At 38.2% G+C, this 14,016-nt stretch overlaps 1 protein-coding gene across 5 annotated transcripts in view; it reads right to left on the bottom strand.

Annotated features, from left to right (window-relative positions):
- adamtsl3 (ADAMTS-like 3) overlaps window positions 1-14,016 on the bottom strand; it is a 235,733-nt gene that overhangs the window by 205,034 nt on the left and 16,683 nt on the right. The window lies entirely within an intron of this gene.

Below are 14,016 nucleotides of genomic sequence, written 5' to 3'. Positions count from 1 at the left end.
CTAGAAAGCAGGGTAGAGCAATCAAACACCACATAGCTACATTTATATATCCTTTATTTTTTACTTCAGGGCAGCAGAAACAAGCACAACACTGACTTCTTGTCTCCTTGTGAAGTTGATATGGCATACTTGTTGGAAAGAATCCAATATCCACGACAGTTTTAGCTCTGTGTAGATGTTGTGCACTGGTTCTCTTCTGTGTCGACTAGTAGAGTAAATCATTTTTTGAGCTCTATGCTAAAAGTGGTCTTTGTTTCAGGAGCTGTCTTTGATGGCATCAAAATTATCACACCAACATTAAACAGAGTGGAGGAGTCATCCACTCCTTAGAAAAGACCAGCTTTTAGCACAAGGTTTGCAACAGAGGTGAGATAGACAGGACTCAAAAGGAAACAAGGCAAATGGTAATCAAAATGTTCACAAAATGAAAATGAGTTTCATTCTACAATGGAAGAGCAATAAGGCCTCATCTCTAATTGATACTAACTGGTTGCCTCCCCAGGTAACATCAAAATAACTGGTGGGATCACAAAGGTCTGTAGGATCCCATTAAAGGGAAACGATTCCTATTATGGATAAGGGTTTGAACTGGAGCCACACAAACCACCAGGAAACAGGAGTTCTTAATTAATTCAATGTCTATTTATTTCTTAACATAATGAAGACGATGATGATTGTCATGGTTCTTAAAAACAAAAGAGAACAGGTTATAGTAAATGGTGAAACAACATGAATTCAAATAATGTCAAACTCATAAATCACATTTAACAAATAAGTTAAAGAATGCAAATTATCATTAACCTTGATAGAATTTCTTAACATATCATGATAACAAAATAAGGAAAGAAATGCTACGTACATTGAAAGTAGATGAAAAGACACATGGCAAACACTCAAACAGTTCAAAGCTCCGTGCAAGCTCAAGTGTTTGGAAACAAACGGAGCAAGTCCATCTCCAGACCTCTATTTATAAGTGCAGGGAGGAAGTACAAAGCCTGAACTACCTGTAGCACCTCTTGTGGAGTGGAGGCAAAGTAGGCTAACAGTAACAGTAACATGCAGACTTGTTTACATATAGTAAGTGTTGTTCTACCATGTGACCATACTGTTATCTACTGGTCATGTATAGTTTAGTCCTCTGCAATATCTAATAATTGTATTTTACCAGTATTAAGAAAAGAATTACGTAATCTCATCTGGTAGTAATGCTGGGAAGCATTCATTCCGCTTTGGTTAAGTAATCATGTGTATTATGCTGAAAGTTTTGAATGATGAACTGCCAGGAAAACATCATGTGTATTGTGTCTTTTTCTGTTCTTTTTTTTTATTTATTAAACAGTTGGGTTAGTTTTCATATTGCTTTTACTTTGTGTTCAATGGGTCATGGTGGAAACATGATATGCAATTTTTGATTGTTAACCCTAGATGAAACAATGAAAGGTTTTATAAAGGCTATGTTCTCTTCTTCAGCTGCAATGAGAGAGAAGAGAGAATACCCCTGATTGGCTGTAACACCCACAACACATATTCTGAGTGGATCAAAAACAGCAGATGTCTTTTTGAACAATTGCCCTCACACACTCTTACATACAGTGGCTTGCAAAAGTATTCATACCCCTTGAACTTTTCCATATTTTGTCTGTCCACAGGACAACTATTGGGCATGCTCTGCACAAATCTGGCCTTTATGGAAGAGTGGCAAAAAGAAAGCCATTGTTAAAAGAAAACTATAAGAAGTCCTGTTTGCAGTTGGACACAGCAAACGTGTAAGAAGGTGCTCTGGTCAGAGGAGACCAAAAATCAACTTTTTGGCCTAAATGCAAAACACTCTGTGTGGCGGAGAACTAACACTGCACATCACTCTGAACACAACTTCCAGCAGGACAACGACCCTAAACATAAAGCCAGGGCTACAATGGAATGGTTTAAAACAAAACCTATTCATGTGTTAGAATGGCCCAGTCAAAGTCCAGACCTAAATCCAATCGAGAATCAGTGGCAAGATCTGAAAACTGCCGTTCACAAACGCTCTCCATCTAATCTGACTGAGCTTGAGCTGTTTTGCAAAGAAGAATGGGCAAAATTTTCAGTCTCTAGACGTGCAAAGCTGGTAGAGACATACCCCAAAAGACTTGCAGCTTTATTTGCAGCAAAAGGCGGATCCACAAAATACTGACTCAGGGGGCCTGAATACTTTTGTAATTAATAAATAAATAAATAAATAAATAAAATCATGTATAATTTTCTTTGTTCTTCACAATTGTGTTCCACTTTGTGTTGGTCTTTCACATAAAATTCCAATAAAATATATTTCTGTTTGTGGTTGTAACGTGACAAAATGAGGAAAAGTTCAACGGGTATGAATACTTTTGCAAGCCACCGTATGCTTACTCTTAGGCTTATTGTTAGTCTTGTTTCCTCTTTTTCCTTTGATCTGCTCTTTTTTCACATCTGGAGCCAACTCTACCTTTGCTCTTTCTTTACCACATGCACTGTATTGTTTTTATAGTACATCCACTGCTGTGGTTCCAACCAAGAGAGTCTCCAGGAATTGCCAAGGCAGCACAACCATCTTACTTCCTGCTCATGACTGGGTACATTTACAATTTCATTCATCCTCTGTTAATAGAAGGAAGGTTAATAAATTCTTATTTAGACCAAGCTGTTGTCCAGTGTATTCCTTTGAAGTAGAGACGGATCAATTTAATCGAGAAGTCACAATTTTGGATAAGACCAGGTCCAGTGTGAATTTGAGGCATTAGCAGTCACCAGCAGTCAGTTGGATAATTATTTTAATTGCCTGATTTTATTTGCCCCCTTGCAGTCCTGAAATGTTTAACTCTTGGTTCAACCATGTAAGTGCTGTAAATGTAAATGTTAAATAAATAAAAGTGTAATACATTATTATCAAGTGGGTATCTTAAAAAGTTATAGTCTAGTCTACTATCTATGGAAGGAGTGTGATCCCTTCGGTCAAGCGCAAGTCTACCATCTCATTTGCTTCCATTTTAACATCAAAAATATTACTTTATTATGCAGGTTCAAGGAAAGCAACTGTTTGGCTTGTTAATTTTTGCCACTCTCTTTGGTGCACTAGGCTAAGAGTACTTCTCTAGCTGCCTACAATTTATTTCAACAGCTGATGACTCACCCATTGTGTGAGAGAATTTGAGCAGTTCTATTCAGGGTCAGTATGAACAGAATGAGTGGGGTGACACTGAAAACACAAAGTCATATCTTAAAGGGGCAGGATTTTTTGTCCATACTAAATGGCAAATGGACTACATTTATATAGCTCTTTTCTAGTCTACCAACCACTCAGAGCACTTACCATTTTCATCCATTCACAAAGCGACGGTAAAGTGATGCTGTGATGCAATTTGGGGTTCACTGCCCAAGGACACTTCGACATGCAAACTGGAGGAGCCAGGTATTGAACCACTGACCCTCTGATTAGTGAACAGCCCACTCTATCACCTTTCTAGACAAGCACACACACATACCCACACACTGACAGAAAGTCAGGTTGTCCCGCTGTGAAGTCACAGTCGTAGCCATGCAGTGTAGCAGAGAGCAGTTTCCCTAATTGAGTTTACACACCAATGGAAGGACAGTGTCAGGACAGCCTTCAACATGCCAACACCCTGCAGCGGCTGGTTCACACTGGATCACTGGCTTACTTCAGAGAGGCCAATTCTGGGATAATAATACAAGGAGGGCAACCCCCATCCCAAGGGACAACATAGTGTACCGGTGGAGGCAGCTGTTACATAGACTGAGAGGGATTACTTTAAGCCATTAGCAAAACTCCTGTGCAGTAGGTCAGATTTCAAAGCTTGAATTTGTTCACATCAAGGAAGATGGAAGATATAATTTGTTCAGCTCCAGTATCTGATCACAAATACTTTAGCAGGGGTTCTGAAACATTTTCTGTGTCAAATCCAACATATATGTTCCAGACCATTGGTATGAGGGCTGGTGATGATTCATTCAACCCTCCCACAAAATCGCCTAACTGATTTTTTCTGCTTTAAGTTACCTTGATCATTGATCATATAAAATGTAACCTTATGCAAGAAATAGAGGTACACTTAGTAGTGGACTTCAGAATGACTGATTTTAAACCAGGTTTATTTGAGGTGCATTCAGAGAATGAACAGCTCACTTTTGCTTTCTCTTTCTGTGCTATTTCTCTGTCCTATTGGAATATTGTGTAACTACACTTTAAAATGGGCACCAGTCACCCTGACGCCAAAGAAAGGCAGAAGCACTGACCACTTCCCTTCGGTGCCCATGTTAACCAATTGGGCTGTTCACACAGAGCATGTCATGGCACACAGATCTACGGCCAGCTCACAATCTGCAGTGGTGGTTTCATCATTCCATTTTATCCATGCGCTGCAAGTAAATCTGGCGAGAAAACACAATGATAATCTATTATTTATGACTGATATAAATGATATAGATGACATAAATCAGTGGTTCTCAACTTGGAGCTGCACAGTTAGATGGTGGGTCCACGGAGTAGAGATGATGGAATTGGATGATAATCCGATTCTGTAGAATGGGTGAATTATGAATTAAATGTTTTTGGCTTGTTTCCTGGGGTTAGTAAGATAATCAATGTTCACTGTCAGGCTGGACTGGGCCTCTTCCACTGGTGAGTAACATTAGATCTGCGCATTTTCTGAATTCTTTAATATTCTGTGGGGTGGATGGGAAGCTTTGGAGATCACCGACATAAATGATCTGATTCTGACAAATGATGAAATATGCATCCTATGCTTGCTAACTCATTTGATTTTCCTGACCCTCACTCTGCTGATCTCCTGGAGTTTCATTTCGCTCAATTCTTCCCCCCAACATGATTAAATATCAAAAGCTTCTCATCTACTATATTTATTAATTAATATAATTCTATGAATAGTTCCAAATCAACAATCCATGACTCTAAAGACAGTCCATCTCCACTTTAACATTGCTCCAGTGAGCTAAACTAACCAATATCTTTTAAGGCTATTTTTATGCTTACTATGAGCAATGTAACTATACTGTTACTATGAGCTTCCTTACATCTAAGGAACTAATCCAGAGGATATCATAGTGATTGGGCTTGGAAACTAGAGCTTTATAATAGAAAAAATATGTTTCAAACTGAAGGTGTGGGCTTTGAAAGACAGGGACAGAGAAGCTCTAACAGAAATATGTTGTTTGTTGCATTATGAGAAATGTAGGATCCGGTACTTCTTGAGCTTGACCCTTAAGGGTCTATAAGTTGGAACACCTCTGGTTCTGCTGCTTCGATTTGACTATTCCTTTTTTTATAAAGTGTATTATATTGTACATACATACTCACTATAGGACCCTTTAAAATACTGGTTTCTGCATTTCTCTCCCGTAAATGAACCTCAGCACATCAAACAGGCACACAATGTATTTTGTCCTTTATCTAATTCAGTGTACAAGGCTGACTCCTGTAAGATAATCTTTTCTTATTATGGAGGCTGAAAGAGTTAGATGAAAGGCTTTGATCTCATCATGTCTAAATATACAGGATCTATTTTGACCCTGAACACCCAGTCCCCTACTGAAGTTTACAGGCACACTTCTGGCTATACAGTCTTTGTTATAACTGTTTCATGGATTATACTGATGAACATGTTTTCTACTTGCAGAAAAAGCTGAAAGTTTAAGTGTGAGAATACTCACCTACTATGCTGTTACATCCGCATTCTGAGCCCTATTTAAGACTACAATCAGCATGTGGCTTGTTAAGACAGATATACACAGTGAGTAAAGCAGTAACATGTAGTAGTAATTCAATGTTTAGTTCTGCTGCTTCACTTGGAGGTAGTCTGTGTCTGCATCAGCAGTCTTCCATCTGTTTGTACTGAGGAAATGAAGAGTGAAAAAGTCATTCTTAATAAGGGATATTTATGTCCATGAATGGGCTTTTGTTAACGGGTGACGATCTTTGGGTGACACCCAAACTCTGGAGTAACACAGCCATGAAAGGTAAGTCCATACTATGCAGACTGGGTTTTTAGTTGCACAAGCGGGAGGAAGAGTTGGTCACATAGCAGAATGAATCCAACAGGCTGAATTCAGCCAACAGAAGGACCACAATCGTTTGGGTTTAGAAACATTTTAATGTCCATTGAAAATATCCAGCACAAAGGCCAGCATCAAATGAGGACGTATCTTCCAAAAGAAACCCCACAACTTACTGAGAGGAAACAAAAAGCAGCCTCTCAAGCATGAAATGATCATTCCACTCTGCTCTGGCTATTAGATTATGACATGAAAACTTGCATTTTTACATGATTATGGCACAAGATGAGACATCACAGGTCAGCAAACATCCACTGTGGACTGAGAAAGTATCAAATTTCACAACAATCTGATTAGCAGTTATCTTGCTGCGAGCCAAAGTGCTGGAAGAACGGATGAACCACCCTACACCAGCATACTGCTAGAAGGGCAAAAATTTATTTGCCATTCAGGCTCATTGTGTGTTTTTACTGATTTTTACCAAAAAATACACAGATTTTTTAAAATAACAATCTGTTTGAACTGATTGTCACCATGATGTTGTGTCCTCGATTACAGTAAAGTCAGTACTCTTCAATAAGAAAAGCTCAAAGATGTGTGTCGTGATAAAAAGTTTTCTATCAATCATGAAAATCAATCACCATCACTGTCAAAAGGTTGCTGTGTGCTTGAACCTAAGTGATTCTGACAATACAGCATGCAAATAGGTCTGAATAATAATAAACTTTTTCTATAGCACCTTTCATACAAAATTTGCAGTGCTTTCCAACAAAGAAATCAAATGCATGAAGTGCTTCACATGAAAAAAAGACATCGAATGAACATAAAACAGGGAGAGGAAATAAAATGGTAAATGGTAAATGGACTGTATTTGTCTAGCGCTTTCTAGTCTGACGACCACTCAAAGCGCTTTCACAACACAAATCTGTATTCACCCGTTCGCACACACATTCGCATGGCGGCTAAGCCACCTGCTCATTACGAGTGTTATCCATTCAAACACACTCACACACACAATGGCACAGCATTAATGTACAATAAGATGGAAAATATGAAAATAGAGGTGTCAAAGGTCTCCAAAGGTCTCTTATTCCTTTAATACAATAGCAGTCACGAATTTCAGACTTAATAGGCAAGCACCCAAACAGCTAACTGCTAGAGTACTGCACACTCTAGCCTATTTGAGCCTACCCCAAATCGTCTTCCCACAGGTTTAACCTCACTGTGGGTTAAAGCCTCTGAACAGTAGTCATAAAAATAATAAGCAGTAGTAACAGTAGTAGAAAGTAGTAGTAATAAAATAAAGTTCAAAATACCGTAAAATGCATTCCAACAAGGAAATCACAAGCACCAAATTCATAGACATTCACACAGAGAAGACATACAATGAAGACAAAAACAGGGATAGAAAATTAATGGAAAATAAGATGGAAAATAAAACCACTGAGTAATAATTTAATAATAATAATTATTCATAGCTAGTTATAGACTGAAGTGAAAAGATATGTTTTTAGCTTTCTTTTAAAAAATATTCAGCGAGCTTCCCTAAATTCTGTAGGTAGTGTGCTCCAGACATGGTATATATCACAACACAGTAATTGTTCTAAAAATTCAGTTACGATATGGCTTAAAATAACCATTCAGTGTCTAAATCCAAACCATGTCAATATGACAGAAGTCACAACCATTTTGTAACAAGTTCTTCTCCCTCATCTTGGTTTGATTGGGATGCCTCCTGCTCTGTATTTACAATTTTACTCTCCCCCTCCATGTTTTCCTGTCATTATCTTCTTGTGGTTTCACGGTTGGCATACCAGCTTAGCCGTGCATTACCACCACCAACCATTGCTTTCATCACTTGAGAGTGTGGTAAGCAGACCTGCTGCTCAAATGACATTACCTTATGAGGCAGCTGGATTCTCACATGATTGCTTCTCTTGATCTCATCCAGCCCTGAATTGGTCCACAACCTGCCCCAAATATATAGCAGAGACACTAAGGAATATCTCCCGTGCTATAAACAATATTGTACGGTATAAACCATCATATGGCCTTATTCCCCACCTTTGCGTGTCATTCTTCTTGTGTGACGAAACCTTAATTTTTCCACCTTAGAATCATAGCTAAAGTAGGACCACTTATTAAAAAAATCCTGAAAAACAGGTTCATGCCTTTATTTCAAGCTGACTCAATTATTGTAATGCACTATATACTGGCTTGCTGAAAGTTTTAGCTGCTCTTCACTGGATCCCTGTAACATTCAGGATTGATTTTTAGGTTCTACTTCTTGTATACAAAGCCCTTAATGGGCTAGGACCAAGATACATCACTAAACCCCATGTTCACGATTTGCCTTCAAAAACACTGCTGCTGGTTTATTGGAGGTTACCAGCAACAGCCAAAACAAATCGAGGATGAAGCCTGTCAATTGAATGTTAAGCATTTTCCTTATTCTAATTTCATCTTTATTTTTAGCTTTTTTAATTCTCCATCTTATCTTATGTTAATGTTATGTCCCTAATTTTGTGTTCATTCAGTCTTTTTCATGTGAAGCACTTGTTGCATGTCATTTCTTTGTTGTAAAGCACTTTGAACTGCATTTCTTGAATGAGAGGTGCAATACAAATGAAATGTTATTACCATTTCCAATATTCTTCTTCTTTTTATGATTATTATTATTACCAGCAGCACACAATTATTTTATCATCATTTTAAAGAAAGCAAGTTAAAATGAACAATGACACAATGGGGTGGGAGAAAGAAACAAGGTGATATTTGGGTTGATTTTCCTTAAAAAACAGATGCACTGCTTTATCAGAATGGAAGCAATGTCGCCATCAAATAACATTAGAATACCACAAACCTTAAGAGATACATTAAGGCTCACCACAAAGAAAAAGTGGTGATTGTGGTAAAAGACGTAATAAAAGAAAATAGGATGAGGTTGACTAAATATGATAAAAACAAGTCTGGGTTTAAAACCAGTTAAGGTTAGGGAACCTCTGTTGATATGGTTGAGGGAAATGGAAGAAAGACTTGGTTAGTGCAAAGGAAGTATGACGGTCATGGAACCCAAAGCCAGCTGGTAGGACACAGGAAACAAACAACAATTTGCCATGTTCAACTCACATGCACCCAATGACACTGTGCTACTAACACCTCTGTTTGTGACAGACAACAGTCATTTTTCACTTCGCCACTAAAGGTCCTTGACCATTAAACATAAACACAGTTTGTATAAGGTATTTCAGTCTGAGTCTCTTAGGATAACCTTGCATGGAAACCTCTCCTACAGGTAGCCCAGCTTTTGCCTGTTTTCAAACCAAACAGATCCAAACCTGTTTCTCTACTGAGTCATCAGACTGAATTTAAGTTCAAAGCTTGTATCTCAGTTCCTTATGTCAGATATCCCTGCATTTGTTCCTAGCAGCAGAGAAAATAAGATGTGCATTAATGTGTCTTGTGTATGGGTCCAAAATATTTGTGAGTATGTTTTAATGGCTATCACTTGAAGATGTTTGCATGTAGATTTGTTTCAGTGTTTGACTGTTTCAACACCATCTCTTGCTTTAAATGTAACATAACACAGCATACCTCTTCAACTAATTAAGACATACTTGAAGATATGAGCACCCTTTAGAGCACCATAAATAGAACACAGGGGAGAGTGGGTGCTGGAGCAGTGTAGGATTAATCAAGGCCATGTTGCCCTTCACTCTCTCATTGTGATCCACTTAAAACCATAACCAAAACCTTCTGGAACATCCTATCAGAAGGACACTGTATGTTACAGAAATGCTGTGTGGTTTAACTGAATACAGAGCTGTTTAATGCAGTTTTACGCTCCTGTAAGTCGAACAGTGAGAGCAATGGGAGAAATGAAAGCAACGACTTGTACTGCTCTGAAGTCATCAAGACGCCATGACTGATGGTTTCAGTAGTATTCACTGCTCTGGATCAGCATTTCACACATGAGCACTTCACAGTGACACATGTGAGAACAAGTTACATCGTTAGGTACCAACAAAAATCTGCATGAAGCAATGACGTGTCTGATTAAAATGTATGTGATTAAAATTCCATTATATTGAAATATTGCATAATGTGTTATTTCCATTAAGAAGTCTGTGTCCCCTTTCTTCATTATATGTTGCTACTGCATTAAAATCAAAGCAAGTAAAAATTCCCGAAGAAATAAATGATTTATATCATTGGTGTTGTGACTTGTGTTCTTATTCGGTCAAAACTGTAATGAACATGAATTTTTGGCCCTGACGGACCATGTTGGCAATTTGATAAGTGCTAATAAGAGACTGGAATATTATTTCTGAGCTAAGCAATCGTTAAAAACTTAAGCCTCCTAGCTAGCTACTAGTTTCATCCCTAAGAAAGAAATCCATGTGCATGTATTATGAGATACTGCTCGATACTCAACCTGGTTTATTAGGTACAAGTACAGCTGGACCTCATAGATTGAGCTCTCAAATAATATATGTGTGTGTGTGTGTGGGGGGGGGACATATTATAATGCATTTTCTGAAACATCTGTGAAGAAACCATTATGAGATAAAATAATCAGACAATTTTTGGTAAGTCTGGATCTGCTGACAAAAACAAATGCATGTGTGAGGTATCACTATTGACACATAAACTTCACAAAAGTGTGACGTTTTGTCTTTAAATGTGACGTGAGCAATTGTGAGGAAAGCATGTAAAAACTCTATATGAACTACGATTACAATTACAATTACAACTTGTCATTTGGCAGACGCTACATATGACATTTTCATACATCACAAGCAAGGTTCTAGACGGGAGAGAACAGCAAGAATAAATGCCCTAACGCAAATTTCTGGTCCAATTGGACATAGGTGCTACGAGGCAGTGCTACAAAGTAGTGCACAGAGTGCATAGCGTGTATAGAGAGTTTTTTTTTTTTTTTTTAAGAAAGAAGGTGCCATTACTGCCACCAGTTCTATAAAGGAGTCAAAACAGACACAAATGTTGGGAACACAGATTTAAGTGGAAACGGCATAAAAATCAAGTATGATTCAGGCAGTTCAGCGTAACATTCTAGTCCATTACTCAGAGGACGCCTCTTCCTGTCAACATCACCTACTGATGGACAGATATCACACGAGGTTCTTCAACGGCAGAATGCTGTAACAAGATGTGCACTCCAAAAGGGGAGCAGGTTTAACGGTGTGTCAACCATCGCATGCAGTTGTACAGAGGTGTGAGGAGGTCAGGCCTTCATGAGGGAGGGCTGGAGAGCTTTGGCTGCTCCTCACAGACAACAAATACAGCTCGGGGGGGGTTCCAAAAAAAATACAGAGATGGAAGAAAAGAGAGAGAGTAATAGATAGAAAAATGAGAGAATGAAGTAAGAGGAGAGATTCAAGCCCTGGCAGAGCCCCACAGCAGAGGAGGAACAGAGCTGACGGCTTGCAGTGAATGGCCACACTGTCCAAGTGTATGAATGAGCTTTTCAGTCGACTCCATATCTTCACACACACACATGCGCGCACACACACGTACAAAGCATGTAGGCAGTAACTGAGAGGTGACTATTGACGGCCTGGTTCACTACAGTTTGTGTGGCATGTGGAGACAGACAAACAGTGATCTTTTCACTTCTCACCTTTAGCTGAAATACCAGAGCTGACACTCACCCAGAGCTGGACATGGACCTGTGCATGTGTGCAAACTGTATGTGCGTGTGCGTGTGCGTGTGTGTGTGTGACTTAGAGATAACAGGTTACTTTCAGAGCATAGTCTTTTTCTCAAAAAGGAACAAAGTTGCAGAGCTGGAGGGCTACATACTGGATCTCTGAGAAAATTTGAGACAATTTGAGGCACAAGAGCAACAAGTATTAATAAATAAGATGAATTACTCATTGGTGACAAGTTATCTAACTATCAAAAAGTAATTTGAGGTTCACACTACTTCATTCGATGTTTATTTTAGTTCAGTGTAGTTTATTATAGGTTTTTAAGGTTTAGAAATTTTATAGCTTAGAATATTATAAATCTAAGTGATATTTTTCTGATATCAACTATATTATATGTTGTATTTGTGTTGTTTATCTAGTACAAGGGCAGTTTGCTGTTCGAAATGTACTGCCTTATTTGTGACATTTTTAACCTTTAAGCCCTATACACTCATGATAGAGTTCCACAGGTGTTTTCACTTATTCTGCACAGATGGTGTAACTGATCTCCCTCACTGTGCTGTTAGCCTTGTTGCACCTTCAAGTTATGGACAGATTTCACATAAACACATCTTTGTTAATGGTGCCTTGTATCACACCTGTTGACTCACAATATTCAGAGGATATCTCCTCCTGCCTTTAACCTGAGGAGAGGCCAGCCAAAATAAGTGCAAACACATGTATAGTTGTGAAGGATTTATAAGTTTTTAAGTCTTCAATAGTGATTGTGACACATTCCAGCAAGGGACCTTTTTGTCTCCACGATCTCTATCAAAGTCTGCAATGCCAAAAAAAAAATTAAAATAAAATAATAATAATAACAATAATAATAATAATAATCAAAGTACCTCACTTGGATGCAATGATTATACATAAGTATATAAATCAAATATAGTCATACAGCAGCAACATTTGCCACAATAGTATAATAGAACCAGACAGAAAATACATTGTCGTATAAACAATATGGCAAACTCTAGGTAAACAAATTTATATTGACTGTATTAATGGTATATATCCAAACTATTAGCCATATCAAATTCGTTGTCAGGTGTGCACGATTTTCATCTTATTTTGAAGCTCTACCCTCAAATGGCCTGAAAAAAAAAAAAAAAAAGAATCAAAATGAGTGAATAAGGATGATTTCTGGTAACCGGTGATAACATTTTTTTGTCTGAAATTGAAGAAAATGACAGCGTCCTGGCCCCCATTGATGAATACTACATTTTTCTATGTGAGCTCTGTTCACATGGCACAGAAAACCCATCAGTTAGAACAATAAGAATTTTTTTTTACAATTTTAAAGTTAATTTATGCTTACAACAGCAAAGTCACCGTATAAACTCCATAATGATGACTGATGATAAATCTAAACTGTCAATAAAATAAATAATATTCCTGACATCAAAATTATCATTATCATAATTTGTGAAGCCAAGAAACAATGAACACAGACATCAGCATCAGTCCCCTGTCCTCTGTCTTCCTCTGTCTGCTAATGATGTGACTCACTGCCTGCAGACACCGCTGGCAGAGGGAAAGGGGGGGGCTCCCATCTCAGCCAGTAGTTCAGCTTACAGGAATTTGTTACAAAACCAAACAATTCAGCTACATGCAGAGAGCTTTTGTTTTAGCTTGTTCATAACAATAGCTATTAGACGAACCAGTGAGCTGTGGTTGTGTAAAAGATACCAGCAGTGGATGGAACACTGTGGACAAAGCAGATACAAAAATCACTGTCTAAACTTTATCTGTTTTGATAAAGTACACTTCCTGGCTTTTGACTCACAAAGGTTTTATTGCACTTGAAGGAAGACTGTACTTATTGTCAACTCAAGTAAAATGTGATCTTTTACTTCACCTGGATCCCTGTCCACATCTTTGCTCTGATGTCCACTGACGTCATGACCGCCCTACTCTGCCTCTGACCAGCTAGCACTTGGTAACACTGCAAATACAAGCAACTGCTTAGTAGTTGTTTCTTTTGGAAGTATAAACCCAAGATATAACAGCTTAACAAGTTAAATGTAAAATACAAAATGAAAATTGATAAAGCCACACATGAACCAGCTCTTGTTCCTGGCCAGAGGGAGAGAAAGAGTGAGGAAGGAGATGGTGAACAGGGCTTAAATAATAATAAACCCCTGAACTCCAATCTGCCAAAAAAAAAAAAAAGATAACCACATTCCAGCTGAAATGAATCTACAGCTGAATAATAAATGTGAATCAAGCTGTGAATAAATAATGACAACAC

Source organism: Chaetodon auriga, chromosome 1, assembly GCF_051107435.1.
Source record: "Chaetodon auriga isolate fChaAug3 chromosome 1, fChaAug3.hap1, whole genome shotgun sequence".
Classification (NCBI taxonomy): domain Eukaryota; kingdom Metazoa; phylum Chordata; class Actinopteri; order Chaetodontiformes; family Chaetodontidae; genus Chaetodon; species Chaetodon auriga.
The sequence above is the reverse complement of the archived record's forward strand: the minus strand, read 5'-3'. Positions and strand labels throughout refer to the sequence as shown.